The 18,465-nt window shown below is 41.1% G+C and overlaps 1 protein-coding gene across 1 annotated transcript in view; it reads right to left on the reverse strand.

Moving 5' to 3' along the window:
- The window catches only part of rhbdl3 (rhomboid, veinlet-like 3 (Drosophila)), a 77,932-nt gene that overhangs the window by 51,638 nt on the left and 7,829 nt on the right, over positions 1-18,465 (reverse strand).

The raw sequence follows: 18,465 nt of genomic DNA on the forward strand, positions 1-18,465 counted from the left end.
GAGCATTTTTATAAGAGAAGGAGCTATAAATACATGAAGGTGCAGAGAGCTGGCCTGTACTGACCAGTGTATACAATCAGAAAATTGAGTTTCGAACAAGGGAACAACAAAATATCAATATTTGACATTTTGGAACTAGAAGCTGCTATTCAACAGTGGCTACCCTGCTGCTTTGTCTTCTTCTTTTAATTGACTGTTGCTGAGTCGGACAAAACGAAACATGGCAATGCCGATTCAACTTAACAGGGTGCTGCGGTGCTGATAAGATATTTTCTGTGTGGCAGGCAATATAGCTTGAAGAAGCAGACAGAAAGGACTACACTATCTGATGGAAGGATATATTCAAAATGTTCACTTTTATGTGCAAGAAAAATCAATGAAATTGAGGCTTTGTGTCCCAACAAAAAGGGATAAGTAGAGACAGAGCATGACAAGACCATCTCTAACAAATGCTTCTGCGCTGCTGGATATCAGCTTTTCCTCTCTCGGAATTAGAGAAGTATTCAATGGGTTTATTCCTAAATACAGGCCATGGTTCTGAACTAATGTGACTCTCACTTCACTGTAGAAAGTTACATTAGTTAATCTGGGCAGTGGTACCCTTACAGAGATTATGTTAGCATCTTTTCTTGCTAATATTAATTCATGTTAACTTAAAAACATGCCAGATGGTCTAAAACTGCCCTTTAACTTACCACAGAAATAAGCAGAAAGCAAACCTGGCTGACACTGGTGATCCAACATTAGGCTAACTCCTCTTGATGTAGTTAGGTAGCTAGTTAGCTTGCATTTTGCTTACATTAACTAACATAAGATGTGACTGCTGGTTGGAAGTCAAAAATTTCAGAGTTCAGAAATTTCACCTGGAATGCCTTCTGAAGTCAGATTTGCGACTCAGAAAATCAGAAAAACTCCACAAACACAGACGACAAAATACACGATGGCTGCTCCTTACTTCAACAGTAGCAGTGTTATGGTGTTTATTAGCTGTCTTATTATTGTCTTGATTAAACATTCGACAGAAAGTCCTGTCCAACTTCTATCTGTGGATATGTTGCTATAGTGTTTTATGCCAAAAATGCAGTGTGTGTGAAGCAAGTGGTATTGCAAACAATGGCTAACCTGGCTAGAACTGGTATGGCCAACAACACTGTGGTTTTGCGACGTGGTTTATGGGAACCTTAAACTCAGGTGTTAGACTATTCTAAGCTGCGACGTCCAACCTCCGAGGTAAATGAAACACAGCGTATATACAATGTAATGTGTCTGTGAGGATTGTGACATCCCCCGAGCCACATCTTTTAACCATCTTCAAAATTTGGTTTTCTTTTCAACACAGATGTGCCAAGCATGTAGCATTTCGATTTTAAGCTATAACAGGAAAGGGGAGAGCTGACAGAGATTCTGCCAGGTTCCAAGCTTGCTCAGCTTAGGAGGGGTCAATTGTATTAATTTTATACAATTTTTAATACATGATAACATCACAAAATGACACCTAGAACATGTTGTATTTAAAGAAATACCCAGACTTTGCTGAAATTAATCAGCTTGCTTGCTGGACAAAATTAAAAGACAGTTGCTAGTAGGTGAAAATACTGCCTTTGATAGGATAACCCTCTGCTCGGCGCAGACCGAGTCAATTAAGCAACAATCCGACATAGCATACATCAGCAAGATCAACAAGCTGAGAGAGGACCTCGCTTGTCCCAGCACACCACTCTATTATAACCCACTTTCATTAAACAGCAGCTCCTCTACTATTTCTCACCCACTCTCCTTTCTCTATCTTGTTACTCATGTTTGAATATGGGTAGTGTTTCCCCCCAGGGAAAACTCTGCTGAAAGACTACGGGGGGCAAATGTTGCAAAGACTGCACACTTGAACTTGTTATTTCCCCGGCTTATTGTGAGTGGAGATGATTATTGTAGGACAGGGAGCAGACCGAATCCACTCGGCTTTGAAGTGTGAAGAGGCACAGGAAGAGGAAGAGAGACAAAAGACGGGGACTAATCACTAGCAGGTGATAATTGTGAAGTGTTCTTTGTCATTTTTTAAATGCAAAGGTTGGGAGGGAAAAAAAGGGAAGTGGCAAAACACAAGGCAGTCCACAAAAATACAAACTACAGCCATAAAAACACATCTTTCGGATGCATTCTCAACAGAGATTTTTCATTCTAAGCTTCACAGAAGTAGCTTTTATGAAAGTTATATTCTACAGGTGTTTTCTGTCTTTAAGGATAGTTCAGATTTTTCAAAGTGAAGTTTTTCACCATAGTAAGTGCATTACCTACAGTAGATGGCAGTCAGCAAGTCCCTAGTTTGCACACATATGTTAGGGCAAAAAGTGCCCACGGCAATCCACACTGGGATGTCAACAATCGCACATTCTGGCACAGATGGTTAGGTTTAGGCGACAAAGTCATGTATGGTTAAGATTAGGGGAAGGAGTCACATGGTAAGGTGTAAAAAAAAAAACAAACAAAAAAAAAAAACCATCACATTTAAGCAGGAAGCGAACACTGGAGTCCTGCTTCAAAGCCTTCCCTCCCGCCGGCTTATATGCACCTCACGTTCCTTGTATTACATTGTTACCTGCAGTTTTTCAACTTCACACCATCCTGCCAAGTTTCATATGCACGCAACAGGTGTCTTTTGGTGTCATGCACTTAAACCGAAAGCACTCACAAAGCAGCACAATTTTAAAAGTTCAGAATGAGAACAGTAATTCCATCTGCTTCTCCAAACTAGGTTTGTGCAGACTGAAATCTAATGCACGACTACGGATAAGTGCCTTATACAGCTCCATTTCAAAATAATCTGCACTATTCCTTTAAGTCCACCTACTATATGGGCAAAAAAAACTTAATTATTGCCCCTAATGGTTTAATATACTTAAAAGGAAAAGGATCTTCATTGACCTTTTATCAACCACTGTTCCTCTCCTTGGGACAAAAGCCATGTAGAAGCTTCACAGGCTGGTAATGGAGAGCTATTTTAAATATGTAAGACGTGAAGATGTGTATGCATAAATTAGACTCTCATCTTTCAGTAATTGTGGTCATTTTGAAAAAGAACACACAAAAATAATTCTAAAAAACTACATTAAAAAAATCTAAAAAGTATGGTTGCTTACTTTCTCCCATGCTGTATGGACGTCCATTTGATAAATCCCTTAAGACCTGATGCTCAAATTCATCTCAAAGGTCTTTTAAGGGTAATGTAAGGCCTCTGGGAAGTCTTCCAGAGATTCGCACTCATATCGATACCTATGGGTAATTTAGAGCATAACCTGACTTTCAAGTATCTGGAAGAGAAAAAATCTCACTGCAAAGAAAAAGAATCAAATCCTTCCGGCAGTGAGGCTAAAGTTCTCTCAGCAGGACAGCTGCTCCTATCTGGACCTGCAAATGATACCAAGTCAAAGTCCCAGTATAAGGGCCAAAAAAATGAAGTTTCAAGTGCATGGCATTACTTGTGGAGCTATATTCCATCAGATTAGTCTTATCAGCAGGTACAGAGAGAAGTGACTGGCAGGCCCTGCTGGACACAGTATCTCCTCTCTCTTCGTCTTCTCCTCATTCCCCACCCCCCCTGCTCCGCTGCACTCCTGTCCTCTGTGATGGGGAAATGCATGCAGTCTGCCACAGGTAATTGCTTTCTCTCGCATGCAGTCTAATGTACTCTCTCTCTTTGCTTTCCTTCTCTCATTCATTCCTCCCATCCTCTTCACTATAAAACAGATAACTCTTGAATGCACACAGCACGTATTCATGGACTAAAATGAATCTTCAGATCATGCATCTGTTGCACTGCAAAACAAACAATTTTCTTCTAACTTCAGTCCCGTAATCACTGTACAACAAGGAAAAGGCCAATCCTGCCAACACTACAGTGCTGGCAAAAATCATTTTTATTTCCAGATTTAACCCGAACATTGCACATATAATACACACAAACGTTAAAATAACTGTTGTCAGATTTTCATATATTTCCTGCCAATTGTTTCACAATAAAAAATTTCCAGGTAAGTCACCTAAATAGCTCATTCAGTCAATGTAACTGACATGAATTTCAGACAGTCCTAAATTGGTTCCCTATCACACAGAAGCATGTTTTACGGCGGCTGCAGGAATGACTGACATCTTGTCTGTCTTGGCTAATCAAGAGCGCTGGGTCACCTGTCTTGCTTGACAGATTAGAAGCCCTCATTCAACTCCAACACACACATACACACACATAGTCTTCTGAGGCCATCACAAATTAGCACGGGCCGTCACCGTTTCCTTGCCAACTGGCCTGTAACCAAGCAACGTTGGTCGGTGTGAAGATGTCTTCAGTGTGTGCATGCGCTTGTACACTCACGGATGGGGGCTTGATATGTGGATTGGTGTCAGACACAAAGGTATTACTTTAAATCCTTTGGCATCTGATCCCCTTACAGACCTGAAGCATACAACACATGCAAACTCATGAGGACACACACAGGCTATATATATGAATGAAGCAGCTTGATAGTCCACATCTGCAAACTCTGATCCAAAAAGGCAGTTAGGAGCTGCTTCACCTTTAGAAACCACTGCAACTAAACGTTACATTTCTCCATTGATAAATAAAGGGACACTTTGTTGATTTTAAACTAGCTTTGTATGAAAAAATGTGGGTAGTATGTGTAGATGAAAAGTACTAAACTCCCCTCCATCAAATCAGTGCCAAGATATCCTTCCTCCTTCCGCTTTGAAACTTTTTGCTGTCTCTCAGGGCTGTTGCTACAGGCTGTACTTCTGCACTTTCAAACTGCCCGCCACCCATGCCACCACTGCGGACACAAATACCTCTTTCCCACCAAATTAGTTCTCGTTTTGGAACCCATGCCATTCAGTATCCTTGGAACCAGCCCAGGTTTTCACCATTTTGTTTTGAAACCAGTGTAATCAAGCATGTGTAATCAATGGAAGGAATTGCACAATGCATAGTAGAAATAAACAGTAGAAGGCAAAATCCTGGATTACATTGATTATCTCCAAACTTTTGGTTTTACCCCAAAAACAAGCACGGACTAACTTTAAATACGATCACTGCCAGTCTTTTTTCCAATGATTTCCTACTTAACATCTCTATCATTTACATGCACAAGTCTGCATTACGTCATCCATAAGCGCAGTGTTTATTGGTCATTCTGGTAGTTTTAAGTTTTCTACCTCTTGAGCAAGAGTGTCCTTCTTCTGTTTCCTCTGGTCATGTAGGATTTATTTCAAAAGTATCTCTCTACTGCATAGACTGCATAGTTTATTAAAAGGCCATCTTTCTAGCAGTGAAGTACCTCTTTAAGAATTGCTCATGTTATTGTGACCAAAGGAGGACAGCTTAACTGCAGAGGTTTCTTTTAACAAGGTTTATCCTCCAAGATACGATCCACTTTAGATCATATGAGTGAAACCTTGGATCAGCTAGACATCAGATCTCAAAGTCTTCATTTTAGACCATCTGTGCAAAGCAGGCAATCTCACCAAGATAATGATCAGTGCCTCATTCCCTCAAAGCTTTAGGTGATATCAAAGCAGCTATTTGACTGTACTTTTTTTTTTTTTTTAGTAATTTAGTAATTGATTTTAGCTTTTTTATCTTATCTCTTTCTCTTTTATTGTAAATCTGTATCTTTTATTATGTTTTTGTATTTTATTACTCTGGAAAGCACTTTGTATTGCCCTGTGTATGAAATGTGCTATACAAATAAAGCTGCCTTGCCTGTCATGGAGACTTGGCCAAGGTTTGAATGGTGTCTGTAGAAACGATACGCCATCTAACTTGTGTTCAGCGGGTCTTTGCAAACCTTGTGTAATATTAGTTTCTGCTGAGGGTGTGAAATGTGCAACCTTTTTTTCCCTGCAACCAGCCCACCCATTGTTGTGAATAATGCCGCCATCCTCTTCATCTTTCTTTACTAATTAAGGTTGAATAAAATCAGCCTTAAGCACACTCTCTTCTACGGAAAGCATCTGAAAACTCTCTTCCATGCCACAATAGAGACCTGAGGACTGATACTGCCTTGGAGCAGCTTAATCCAAATAAAATGTCTCTAGGCAACGGGGTATCAATACACTTGATCAAGCGGCAGCATGTTCTGCCTTTGTCCCATCGACACCTCTGCTAATTCCCACCATATCGCAGCAGCTCGCCTTGCAGACAGCCTATGTCTGATCTATTACCCTGCACGCCCACTCGCCATCCCTGTCGTCAGTCTCTGCCTCAACCCTGAGCATTCATTAACACACATACACACACGCGCACACACACACACACTTGATTGCACTTTTTAGTGCACAGAGACTACTTCTCCTCTGCAAACTCAGTCCCCAAGGTTTAAGCTATACTCCCCTGCAGGTTTAGCACAAGCCCAGACAGAGAGGTAGTCAGGTCTTAAGGGGGACAAGATGCAATCATCTGGGCTTTATGGGCCAAATGCTGCAATATCAAGAATATAAAGATTGTTCTTTATAAGCCCCTTTTTTCAGATGCAGTCTATCGAAATGCTCAGGAACATTTCCTGCGCATTTCCTGAATAGGGAAACATGTGTTATTTGACCAGGTCCAACACTAAGCTAACACTAACAACTAAGATTTTGTATGAAAAGGTGACCAATACAGATTACTATACCATTACTATAGGATTACTGCATCAACATCTTTTTTCGTGAATTCTGAAAAAATAAGCCACGCATCACTGTGAATTATACTGTTATTATATTCAAACAGATAAGTTGGCCTCTTGTGACCGGTTATAGTGTATCAAATCTCCCTCCCCGACAGAAATCGGTTTGAGTGGACGTAATGTCAGACTGAATATGGAAACAGAATATCGAGAGTTGATCATTCTGTCTGATACCAGGCGAACACCACCTGCCATGTGGAACACTTGTAAAGATTTCTTTGCTACTGTATGTTTGTGAAAGGTTGGATACAAATAAATGTGGTTTTCACTTCAAACACAGCAACTGATATTTTTAGAGAACATATTGCAAAAAGCTCAATTTTAGAGCCAGACAGGAGGAAGGAAAAAGTATCAGACAGAGAAAGATGCGTCTCCAAAATTATCTGCATTAGTGCAGACATGGTTTGATGGAGCAAGGCAGACAGGTTGATAGTTTAGAGGAGGGAAAGACAGACAAATGAGAGAAAGACAGAGAGAGAAAGCTGTATTGCCCCCCCCCCCCCCCCGGGTGTCTCCAGAGGCAGAGGGGATTGCAGCAGACAGCCGAACGGCCCTCAGCAGGCTCTCTGAGCATGTGTTCAAATAAACACTTTACCCCCTGTCGCTGCTTGTGAAAGCATTCACAGTGGAGCGACGCTATATGAAGACACAATGAAAAACAAAAAAAAAAACCAAAAACACACAAACTTGAATCCAAGACGTACAAACACCCGCCAGTAAGGGAAAGCTCAAACTGCGGTGGCTATTAATGTCACTCTCAACAGAGACACAGACCTGTTTGTCAAAAGACACAGAAGTCAAAACACCTTTGTCAGCCTTGTCAAACACACACACACACACACACACACACACAGCTGTGATGGAGTGTTCTTGTCACTCAAGCATAGGGCACAGGCAGGTCACCGCAGAGACAAAGATGGAGATGGGTGACCTCTTCCACCCAAACCTCCCATTTACACAGAGGTGAGAACCTCTCATTAACAGCAGGCTCAGCCCTCCACCAAACATCCCTCCACTGCTGCACACATTCAGCAGCTCTCCGCAGAACAGGACGGGGAACAAAAAGACGGGAGAAACATTTGTTTAACGAGCCGTCACCCGCCTGTCTTTTTCTCCCATTCAGTCCCCTCTTTCTGCTCTAGGCCTGCCCCAGGGTCAACCCCCCCATAACACCATCAAAACCCTGCGCCGCTGATGGCGGCGGTTCCATTCAGTGCTGAGATTTATGATCTCTAATAGCTGGCAAATGGACCTGAGGCTGGGGCTGCCCTGAGGGGTGGCCCACGACGTATTTTCTTCAAATCTCAAGAAGAAAAGGCATGGAAAACAGGGGGAGCTGAGCGGGGCTGGGGGTGAGGATCTGTCGGAAACATTTTCAAGGTTGCCATCTGGGTCGGGTGGGACCCTATAAACTGTCTGTCAGTCGTCAACATGAACCCTTCCCCTACCAGATGGATAAGGCTATGGGGAGAAAAGGACATATTATAACAGTATGAGGGACAAATGCCCTATGGCACCAGTGACATTTCACTTCCTGAACTGTTTTGGGGGCAATTCTGCAAGCCAGAGTTTTTATTAATCTACCACAATCAGCCGGTCAGCTGTGTCCTGATCCTTGGTGGTGGTGCTTGGTGGTGGTGGAAAGCCCTGCTTGGGCACCCTTTACTTCCTAATCCTATTCCCATAATCCTCAGAGGTCAGCAACCAAGAAACAGTCCTCACTCTCTCTATGACCAACTCCCCTTTCCTTTTATGGCAAGAAGAGAGTTCTTTCAATCTGCATTGCTGGAGCACAGGAAAAAAAACTTTGAGGAAAGGCAGTTCAGGGAGCTGGAGGCGAGGCAGATATAATGCCTTCATGCAGCACTCAAGATATTCACATATTCATGAAATCCTGACTGCAGTTTTAACTTTTTACAGGGAAATGATCTCCTCGTTGTTCTTACATGAAGATGTAACTGCCTATCAGAGAAATAAGAGGTGTGCCCCATTTATTCAAAACTTTTTGATTCTGTTCCTGTGTACTTTTCCTTTGATTTAAAGGAACAGTTCAGCCTTTTTGTAAATGCGCTCATTTACCTTCTTGCTGAGAGTTAATTAATACCTACTTTTCTATCTGTATGATAATAAGAAGCTACAGCCAGCAGCTGGTTAGCTCAGCTTAGTATTAACGCTGGAAACTGGGGAAAACAGCTTGCCTCTATAGATACAGAAAAACCCCCACCCCTGTCGCCATAGGGTCCATAGCAATCTATGCCAAAATATCTGTTTACAAACTCTCACACGTGTGCAGCGTAATCCAAGTGTCATTTATACTGTCAAATGCACAAAGAAACAGCCCTTTCAATGGAGAATGAAACTAGTAAAAAGTAGAAGAAGTAGAGGTAAAAAGCCAGATGCCATTGACAAAAAAGTGTCATTTTACCACGCTGAACACTGGAACTGCTCGTCTTGAGCTGCGTCGTTCTGTGACTAACAGGATATAGCTAAGTATTAACTCAGGCAGTAGTAGACCAGAAAAGAGCATAGATAAGTTTAACTTTCAGTTCAGTTGCTTGTCAGAAAGGGCTGTCTGATTAGGAGGCACTGAGCAAACATCTGGATAAATAAGACTTGAGTTATATTGCATGAGTTGTGTGAGAGTTTTTAAACAAATGTTTTGATATAGTTTACTGTTGTTAAACACGGTCACCCATGACTTCAATTCATTTTTCTTCCTTTTTTGGTTATTTTTCTACACAAATTCAACATAACATGGGGTGAGTAATTTGATGGGTGAAGTATTCCTTTAATATTATTTTTGACTGCACTATATTGCAGACTAACTGCTTTACTATCTTTTTCATGTGAAGCTGTTTACATGAACTTGGGTCTTTACAAAGTTTCAAGGAAAGTGAATTCAAGAGGCAAAAAGGAAATGAAATTGTTTACCACTTCGTCCATCCTTCCCTGTCTCATGAATTGAGGCAGAGTCTCACAGCCAATATCCTTACAACTCACAGTTCCTGTTATATAAGTATAAAACAGACTCAAAATAATGAGATCTACAGTGACAGTCAAGATAATGAAATGAACTGTGGACCCTAACATCATTTTTTAGACATAAAATACCACAATAATAGCTGGAGCACACAAACAGCTGCTCATTAGAGGGTGCAGACAACATAGAGCCTGTTTACACCTGCTATTAACATGTCCTGGATGATCAAATCTAAGCTTGCCTGTTCATACCTGGTATTGGAGGACTTCTTCACATATTTATTGAGCGACCACTTGTGATCAGATGTCACTTTAACACTGTAAATGCAAATAAACATGTACATTATCTCCATTTGCAAGGCTAAATGCTTTGTTTTTTTAATTTATCATGAGACAAGCCAGCACAGTGACGGGCTAACTGTCAGCATCACATAGCTAATGTTACATCATGGTTATTAACAGGTTTAATGACAGACTAGAGCCATTTTAGTTTTTAAACAAATGTTTTGATATTGTTGCTGTAGTTTAACACAGTTGCCCATCACAAATTTTTTCTTCGTTTTTAGTTTGGTCACATGGCTAATGTTACCTAATGGTTATCAACAGGTTTAATGGCAGACTAGAGTCATTTCAGTGTTAGTGTGAGTTTTTTTGGTACCTTTAAACAGCTGCTGCTGTGTTAGTTTGCGTTAATCTGGCAAATATTGTAATGACCATTTGCTTGAAGAAAAGCGGCCAGTAACGGCCCTTCAGCGCTACATCTAACCTTTGTAACAGCAGCAACAGAGAGGTTTCTTTTATCTGTTGGGGGGTCTGATAAGCATGGACATCAGTTGAGTAGGCAGTCCTTCAATGTGGCCCTAGACACATGCTTGTACGCACTACTGGGACAATGTTGCCATATGCGGCCCAGACCAATCTGAGTTCTGAACAATCAGACCTCAAGACACATTAAGGACACATTGGATTAATTCCCACCAGTATTTAGCGTTGTCTACCTTTTGATCCAATCACCCAAAATGTATGTCAATCCCTGGTGAAAACAGGGCCATACCCACATAAACACTGTTACATATAACTCATCAGAAAGTGAATTTTGGAAAGGCTCATTCTGTAAAAGTGACGAATAAAAAGGGATCCTCATTTCACCTGTAATGGAACTGTAAGTTATCACAGCCTTGGCAGCTGTTCCCCTGAAGGAGATAATGCTTATCATAATGACACCCCTCAGTGCCAGACCCTGACAGGCACCCTGATGAGCTGCTGTATCTGCAACTGTGACTGCGGTAAACCCAGCGACAAAGATAAGAATTCCCCCAGTTTGCCCCTGAAACGCTGAGAAGATTTCTATTAGACACAGTGACACTGCCAGGGTGATAATGTTGTCACTGGACAGGACAGCCTAAAGGCTCTCCTTGGCCCCCTTTTCACACTTTGCACTAACATGCAGTAATCCGATTCCAAGCGGACAGTTGTAAATATAAGTGCACCCAAAATGCATCAGGAATGCACTGGGATTCACTAATGCAACATTTGAAGGTGACGTGACCACATGAAAACACAATTCCTCTGGTGGGTCTGCAAATGACTTGGGATAGATCCATGCACTGACAACCTTCCAAATTTACTGCTAAAAAGGATGAAGGCTCCCTTGTCGCCATCCTACAAGTCACCCCAACAGTTACTGTTGGTATTCAGCAACAGCAACAGCAAAGATACAGCAAGTGGGAATTCAGAAGCTATTGGGAAGCTTCTTGAGAAATCCCTAAATTGGTGCAATAATTCCAGTTTTATGGCCCCATAGCACAAAATGATAATAACAGATCTCCAAGGGGCTGGGAAGAGTTATATAGGTTACTCAAAGTCCAGCAAAGCATTAATGCTATGAGAACATCCAGAAGCACTGATAGTTACTGAGCAAGTTTTGTGAAGGACGAACAGACCTAAATTCCTATAACCTGAGTAACTTTCAAACAAAGTTCAGCACAGACAGGCAGTTGCAAAACCTCTCAAAAGGTCTCAAACCATTCATCTTCAAAAAATTATCTGGAAATAGTATAGTATAGTAGTATAGAATAGGTATAGTAAAGGTTCATTCTGAAAGACATAATACATTTCTGAGGAAGTGAAAACATCCAACTATGCTACCAATTACTTGCAGTACTCTCAAGAAGAGATGCTACAATCTGACTGGCCAGATCCGGATCTGCCCTTATACTGGCCTTTTTCAGGCCATGATTTGACTGATCCACATTATATACTTTTTCATTTCATTAGGTTTCATTTCTTTGAAAATGTAATGCAATCATGGTTTCTTCAACAGTTACATTAAGGCAGCCATGGTGGATCGCCAACATAAAAATGATTAAAATGGGTACCTATGAGGTAAAAAGATTTTTAAATTGGGAATGACAGAGTTCTGGTCTTGGATCAGTACTCAGTACTCATTGGCAGACACTCAAAGTGGGAACCAATTTTTTTCTGCAATGTGATCACATACAAGTAAGTCTGTGGCCATGCAGCAATCTATGACTCCATGTTAATACTGTACAGACGCAGAACAAAAAAATGAGAGAACCTCGAGAAAAGTAAGCAAATCTATTAGCTTGCACAGTAAGTTCTGAAAATATGTATTTGTCACTTGATTTCAGCTATAAATTGCAGTGTTCTACAAACCAAGTTAGCACTCAAGATACTGCTAGCATCCTTATCCAGCACGAGTAACACTAGGCAAAAAATTGCTTCACGTTTGGTCAGAACACGACTTAAGTTTAGTTATTGGAATCGGTAAAGAGAGAGAGAGAAAGTATGATCAGATCATTGTCGGTACTTCAAAGGTGAGATTTCTAGTCTTCAGTATTCATTTTCCAGACCCAAACACACAACTCACACAAATTTCCACCTGCTCAACCATGAAATAAGCAAATGTCACAAGTTATTTGAGCTAAAGCCCAAAGGCCTGAGAGAATACACTACACAGTGATTTATTACCTCTCTGACTAATCTCTGCACAAAATACTGTACATGACAATAGCTTTTAATCTTTTTAATAGACAACTGTATAATCTGATGGCAGTCCTGAACAACAGAGGTTAATCTCTTTTTACGATCAAAACAAAAACAGTAATTTGTTTTCATAATTAGGGCTGTGAATCTACGATAGATAAGAGATCACAGAATCATCACAAACTCTCATACTTCATAGTAAATGTAAGTGCATTTCATTATCTGTGGGACCAGCTCCATCTGTGACCTATTTTTTTGTACCTTTTTTGACATGAGCCTTCATCAATGAATCATATACAAGACATCTGGCTACATTTTTATACACCAAATAACTCCATGCTGCATATGTTTAGTATGCGCTCTGCAGTGTATTTAATTTACCTCTTTGTGAAAACCCACCGGCAGTCAGCAACAACACTGCTACAAAGTCAGACGTCACACCTGGGAGTAAAAGGGTCACAAACGGCTGTATATTTTCTATTGGTCTGTTTTTTGTGTGTGATGTGGTTTCTCCTTGTCACAGTCAGCCACTTCAGCACTTTGGCCCTGCTGGCAGGCTTTGGCAGCGATGCCCTGTAAGACGACACGGAGGGGACAGGACGGGAACGGAGATCTGGGTGAAAGCTAAGCACTGTCGCTCACCTTGGGCATCTGCTGAGACTGCCAGGCTGGGCCGTGCCAGGTTGCCATGAGAACAGCAAAACATCCAGGGGCATCCGAGAATACTGTTATTTAACGGGCCAAATCCCAGATTTACTTTCCTAGAAAATTCAGCAGGTCATGTTAAAAATGACACTGATTATGTTTACAGTTCATGCTTTCTAAAAAAAAAAAATCAGAGGTTAACCTGATTAACTCAATATGTTAAGGTGTTGAGCATAATCAGTGTATGAAGGTAACGAGTGTAAGCATAGCGGAGATAATACACTTGGATCTTTCAATTTATATTTCTAAATTTGTAGAAAAATAAATATATATATATACATATATATATATATATATATTTATATATATATATATATATTATATATATATAACTGCAGCATTTACTTAGGTAAACAGACTCAAATAATTGTTTTTAAATCTGCATTATCATAAGAAAATTATGTTACTCCAAGCTAAGCTGATTCTTCACACTAACTTGACTGTTGTGTGAATGTTTGCAGTGTGGGTCCTACTGTGTTTCTTTAGGCACTCTGATCTTGGAACTGGGACAACCACAGAGTCTGGGGGAAGCCACTTGTGGGCTTGATTTATTCGAGCAATCCCACAGTGCTCGTCAGACAGAGGACTCTAATGCAGGCCTGCACAGAGAGAGAACGACTGCTATGGGAGGGGAGGGTACTGTGATTATCACAGTCCATCACAGGCCCAAAGCTGACTGGGGCCCGACCTCCTTTGTGACCAGTGGAGATTGTTTTTGGTCCCGTAAGTGAGCTGTCAAGTTAAGAGACACTGCTTTGCTTTTTAAGCTTCAGTAAAGTTTTCATATAAACAAATATCATGCAAGGCCGCACTGAGGAAGGACAAATGAGGGAATAAGCACTGGTTAGCACCTGATGCCTTTAAAACATAATATTACACAGAGCTTTATAAAAACATAGACAACAAACACTACTTTTAGAAAACAAGCACAGTGAATCCAGAAGGAGCAGTTGCTGTGAAGTGCAAACTAAACGCGCTACCTACTGGTTTAGCGTGGGCGTATATAAGGCAGCAAAAAGTGCCATTACCTTTGAATTATGAGTGTCTCGAATTATATTGTCTACACCGCAGTCTGCCAAAACTTCAGTGCAAACTCTCCGGGGAGTGGAGGAGAAGGAGGAACAAACAGGGAGACGATGCTGTTTGAACAGTGCTTCACGGACAGCTGAGCACATAGCAAGACAAAGTGATCTGAGAGCCGCCAAACAATTTGGAGTTCAAATCCAGAAAAGTGGTGCTGGCATCATAAATCCAGCGCACACAGGCATAAACATCTGCGCTGGTAGTTGTCAGCTTTCGTTTGTGGTGGTCGTCAACGTTGCCATCTGTCTCAGTGAAGACTAAACTGTTCTTCCAAAGGGAGAATGAAAGAGTTGGCTGAGTTGTCGGCTCTGTGTGGAACATTCCCTAATGGGCAGCGCTTGACTGAAGAGGCAGAAATCAGTTAACGCTCTCTGTCTCTCTCTGTCTCACACACACACGCACACACACACACACACACACACAAACAGGTGTACACAGCAAACACAGGGTTATTGTACCTGTGTCAGCAGTGCACCTGCCAGGCTTCACTGCGGACCTGTATGGCCTATGGCACAGGAATGAGTGTGCGTGTGTTTCATGGGCTTATTCTCTGTGAACATTCCCATGGTGACTTTAAACCCTGTGACAAAAACAACAGGCGTTTTCTATTTAGTGTACCACAAAAACCTCTGAGCCGTCAATAGAGAAAACAGATGAACAGCACAATCATGACTCTGTCACACACTCATTTACACATACAACTACACACACACCAGCCCCCAGGTGTTTGAGTGACGGGTCACAGCCAGCACGTCACTCTGTCAACGGCTGTAACTATAACCTCTGGGAAAGCATTACATTTTCAGCCATAAGGAATAAATGGACCTGCACTGTGTCTTTGATCGGGGACGATCAGAGTAACAGAATGACATAGGAAGCTGGGAGTTGTTTTACAGCGCTGGCTGATTGGTAAGTTGAAAGTAAGGAATGTGCTCTTCAACTAAAGGCTGATTTATATATGTGCGTCTGCTCTACGCAGGACCTACGCTGTAACCTTCATAAGCTTCCATTCATGTGAGCACATACTTGTGCAGTGTTGTGTCTGTGACACCTTGCAGTTTTACCTCCTAAACTTTAGTTGGTAGTGGGTTTTCGGTGCCATTGTGTTGAGTTTCTGTGAAGTGCAGTAAAGTTTGATTCAACTAACACATCAAAACACTAACAAAACATGGCTTAATAGTGACAATATTAAACAAAAGTACAAAATTTGGATCCAATATAAATCACAATTTTCACTGACAAAACAACTGTCTTTTGCTAGACTCACTCTCCCCACAAATCCAATATGCTAACATTTTTAGCATTAGCCCATGACATTTTAAAGATTACATAAATTAGCCTGGCAGCTAGCAGTTTTCCTCTTCTCATAGTAAGCCAGAAATAACAGCAAAATTAAACAAAGGTAACATTACAAAATTAAGATAAATTGAATACAATTTAACTAACTCAATACGATTTGTATAGGGGGAAACTTTGCGAATCAGCATTCCAACTTCATGCAGTGACTGCACAGGTGTCCAGAGGTGAGAAAATAAGCCAGGTTTGAACTTTTTCCTCAAGCTTTTTTCCCCCCATTCTATAAACAACTACTTTGACACTTTTTGTGTCAAATCTCTCCAAAAGTGGAGAATACTTTACAAATAACTTTACTAACCCTAACCCCCCCTATTTTAAAAGATGACTTTGTTCTCTTGAAACATTGATTTGATTGCACCAGCGCAGCAATTACTATTCACCTGGTCAGAAGATAGCAATGAAATCAATTGCAATGCCTGAAAGATGATACTAAACTAAAGCAGGCTAGCTACAATTAACTGTAACGCAAACACAAATTGAACTCATGACTACAAAACATGTAACCACAACAAAAAAACACTAAGCTCCTTGATCAACTCCTAATCTGAAGTTTTTCCACTGGAGCCCTTCAGTTTCTGCAGCGTTATTATACAACTGATGAACTAGCGTGTGATGAACCTTAAACAAATCTAATGAAAAGAGACGAGATGAAAGCATCGATGAGCAGACTCAGACAGAAGCCTCTTCACATCTGCAGTGTCATCCACTTAACGCTGATGGGGACTTCAGAACAAAAAGATGAGAGACGGAGAGAAAGAGAGCTAGAGGTAATAAGTGAGAGAGAGATGAAAGAAGATAGAAAGCAGACAAATCAGGGCTAATTTGTGTAGGAGCCATGTCACCATTCACACTGACACTGGTCCTAAAAGGCAGCTGGTAGCCTCTGCCCCACACACACATACACTTGTTCAGCGGGAGTGTTTTGTGCTGCCACTCTAACTGCCCTCTGTTGACCTCTAGTAATGGATTTACTTTTTTAAGCCAGGCGGGTACAAGCATACTGTACGCACACACACATACACACACGCAGCATATGGGGGTTGCCACATCAGTGAGCCGTTCAACTATCAAAAGAGACACTTCGATTTCATGCCACCGCTGCTATGAGTCTGCACACTGTAGCCAATTACGGGTAAACTGGCACATCTTCTTTCTCCCATTTACAGATCGACAGGCACAGCAGCTATTTTTACCTCTGCATAAAAGCAGGGACTGTTTTCACACTCCGCCAACTGGAACTATGCCTTTCATTAAGGAAATCTATTTAGAGACGAGAAGTGGAGAGAGGCAGAGGAGCAGGGAAAGATGAGCTCTGATTAAATCTTTCAATGAAAATGTTTGAGGCTCTGTATAGAATGGGGCGGGGTGAAATTTGCTGCCTTCAACTACTTTTACGATCCCGAATCGAGACAACACAGTTCAATATGACAAAAACTGCTGTCGCTGAGTTATCTCCAAGACTCAGCTGGTGTCAGTCACTGCTGTAGAGTTGGATGAGCAGGTCAGCAGACTGTGACCTCGCCATCTGTGTATGTGTCAATGGCAATTAGCTTGATGAGCACATCAGTATACAAAAGATGTATGGATGAAAGAGATAAAAGTGAGGGAAGTCTAGATGAAGAGGCCAAGTGGTGCAAACATCTTTCACTTAAGGTACAAAAAAAAGGTGAACAAAAGTGCATTAACAGGCATTATTTTGGTCACAGGACCAGTGAAACATCCTCTCCTCAGATATTTTAAAATGATACCCCTTACAGTGTAGGGGTTCCTTAAGAAGACATAAAACAGCTGCAGCTATTGGCCCAGTCCCATTTCTTATTTTTACCCCTATTCGAGTGCCCCTTTGAGCCCCTCCAGAGCCAGAGTTACAGGCAGTAGTGGCCTTAAGACCCTGGCATGTCATCAGAATTCATCAATAGCTTTAGGCAAGCAGCCATGATCTCTTAACCTGAAAAGAATGGACACTTGTAATTCAATTAAGTTAATTAATGATTCAATTAAATTAATTAAGTTTTACGCTATCAATCGATCAAACAAGTCATCAAGTACAAAAGCACACTACTAGTGGTGCTATGTAGGCTAACATTAGCAATGAAGCCAAAAAAGGCTCTAGTTAAGCTGTAGCAAAGTTCCCAGATCTCCTGCATTATGGGGCAAAAGAACAAGCGCACCAGAGACTTATGCCGGCCAATTGCAGCTGAACAGCTAACTTCTGATTTAGCACTCTGCTAACTTGAATGGGGATACAAATAATTAAATCTTACAGCTCTTCTAGACTTTCAAAATTATATCGGACCTTATGGTTCCCATCCTGATAGTGAAATGAGTCATTTTGTTAGGCTTGTGATGCTAAAAAAAATGTATCCACTGATTTATAGACATCTCTTTCACAATGTAAGTCTTTTTGGGCCCAATGGCATGACGTGACAGACCTGGACAATGCAATTCCACATTTGGCCACTATGTACCATAATGCACTGAAACAACATTAAACTAAGATTATCTAATAATTATTATAGTTTTTAAATCTTTGTTAACAAAGAAAATACATTTGATGGTTTCTTTTGTCACTTAGGTAGTCATCTTGCTGAGGATTTCTTATAACACTCGTTCTGAAGGGCAACGT

Source organism: Plectropomus leopardus, chromosome 4, assembly GCF_008729295.1.
Source record: "Plectropomus leopardus isolate mb chromosome 4, YSFRI_Pleo_2.0, whole genome shotgun sequence".
NCBI classification, from domain to species: domain Eukaryota; kingdom Metazoa; phylum Chordata; class Actinopteri; order Perciformes; family Serranidae; genus Plectropomus; species Plectropomus leopardus.